We start from the raw sequence: 2,515 nt of genomic DNA on the forward strand, positions 1-2,515 counted from the left end.
TAGTTTCTGAAAAACTTGACATGCAGCTTATGGATGTGGTTACAGCATATCTCTATGGGAATCTAGATTCAGAGATATATATGAAGGTTCCAGATGGACTTAAATTACCCAAATCAAGTGGCTCTAAACCACGGAGCGCGTTTTCAATAAGATTAAAACGCTCGTTATATGGATTAAAACAATTCGGACGGATGTGGTATAACCGTCTAAGTGACTACTTGATTGGGAAGGGATATATTAATAATGAAATATGCCCATGCGTGTTCATTAAAAGAACAAGTTCCGGATTTGCGATCGTAGCAGTTTATGTAGATGACATGAACCTAATTGGAACTCTAGATGAGTTAAAGGAAACTGTTAAATATTTGAAATCCGAATTTGAAATTAAGGATCTTGGGAAAACACGGTTTTGTCTCAGTTTAGAACTCGAGCACCGTAGTGATGGGATTTTGATCCATCAGTCTGCATATACTCAAAAAATTCTAAGGCGCTTTCATGAAGATAAAGTAAAGCCTGTGAGTACTCCCATGATTGGTCGTAATCTTAAGCCCGAAAAAGATCCGTTTCGTCCAAAGGATGAGGACGAGGAAGCATTAGAGGCCGAAGTGCCCTATTTAAGTGCAATAGGCGCATTATTGTACTTAGCTCAATGCACAAGACCAGACATCTCCTTCACAGTGAACTTGTTAGCTCGACACAGCTTTGCGCCAACACGCCACCATTGGATTGGTGTAAAGACAATCTTTTGATACCTACGAGGTACAATTGATATGGGCCTATTCTATCCCTACAGAGAGAAAAGGAATGATGGAAATTTGGGATCGGACCCCAAAAGGCAAAGAGCCACCGTCCAAGGAGCAACTGTCGGCCATGTTGCCGCCGCCGTCCATGGTGGCCGGCCTTACCCTACTCCACTCCATCAAAACGACAATGATGTTTTGATGGGTTTTGCTGATGCAGGGTACCTCTCTGACCCTCACAAAGGTCGCTCCCAAACAGGTTATGTCTTTACCATGGGAAGCACAGCGATATCTTGGAGGTCTACAAAACAGACCCTTGTTGCTACTTCCTCAAATCATGCAGAGATTATTGCTCTACATGAAGCTGTGCGTGACTGCATATGGCTAAGGTCTATAATTAGACATGCATATTCAAGGAAGTTGTGGTTTGAAGTCTACCACGGATGAACCTACATGCATTTATGAGGATAATGCAGCTTGTATTGAACAAATGAAGTTAGGTTTCATCAAGGGTGACAACACCAAGCATACGTCGCCTAAGTTCTTTTATAATCAGCAACAACAATCACTTCTAAAGATTGATGTGAATCAAATCCGATCAGAGGATAATGTAGCGGACTTATTCACTAAGTCGTTACCTAAATCCACCTTCGAGAAACATGTGAAGAGCATCGGATTGAGAAAGTTATCCGAACTCCCATGATTGTAGCAATCAGGGGGGAGATATCGACATCAGGGGGAGTTATGATGTCTACATGTTCGATCTCGAAGAGTAGAGGACGTGTTGTACTCTTTTTCTCCTCCTCGAGCGTATTTTTGTCCCACAGGGTTTTTCACTCGAGCAAGGTTTTTAACGAGGCAACGGATGAAGCGTCACCACCAAGTTTGAGCGGCACAAGGGGAAGTGTTGAAGGAAAATCAACTTAGTGTGCCTTATCAAACTAGGAGTAGTAATAGGAGAGAATGTTCTAGAATTCCTAGTTCTATTCGGATTAGATTTTCTTGTAACATTAGAACATGTACTTTGTAATCCCTATATATAGGGCTCTTATTCTCAATAATAAGATACACAATTCTCTCTCGAATCTATTTTACTTAAACAATTTTCACCAGTCAGTAATTATTTCATCCCCGGTTCTCTTTTACTTTTTCTACTTTTTACCAAAAATCCCGAGCCTTCTCAATTCTCATAGTTAATTCAGAGGAAAGGGATGTAAAAGTGCATAACCCTTAAAAAGAGAGAAACAGAGTAATGTCATCCCCACACTCTAGGTGAATTTGTGATTTACTTACATTTGACACACACACACCCAAAAAAAAAAAAATCTATATGCATGGTGCACAAAGTGACAAATTCAACTTCAAATTGAAAATGAGGAGCTTGTGTAGAAAATGATTCCTAGCCCTATAATTTGTTTAAGATCTTAAAAGGGTTCCCGACCAAAAAAATAAAAGATCTAATTAGGAAGAATAAAATTCACTATTATCTATCGATCCACTCTTCCCTTTTACAGTTTACTCGAGAATACAAGTTGTGGAATTGTGGTGGAGGAAAGAGATAGAGCTAGGGGAAGAAAGAGCTCCAACTCTGAGTTTAGGGTTTAGGGAATACTATAGATTCAACTTTTCGTTATGGAATGATATAGATTTTTATCTTGGTAGGAATCTAGGATAAAGATTCCTTGTCTTCATTTATCATTTTTCTCTCATGTTTAATAATTGTGTTACCATCTATTAACGGGTGTTATTTACTAGAAATTTATTTTTTGATAAAC

This window comes from Rosa rugosa, chromosome 5, assembly GCF_958449725.1.
Source record: "Rosa rugosa chromosome 5, drRosRugo1.1, whole genome shotgun sequence".
Lineage (NCBI taxonomy): Eukaryota > Viridiplantae > Streptophyta > Magnoliopsida > Rosales > Rosaceae > Rosa > Rosa rugosa.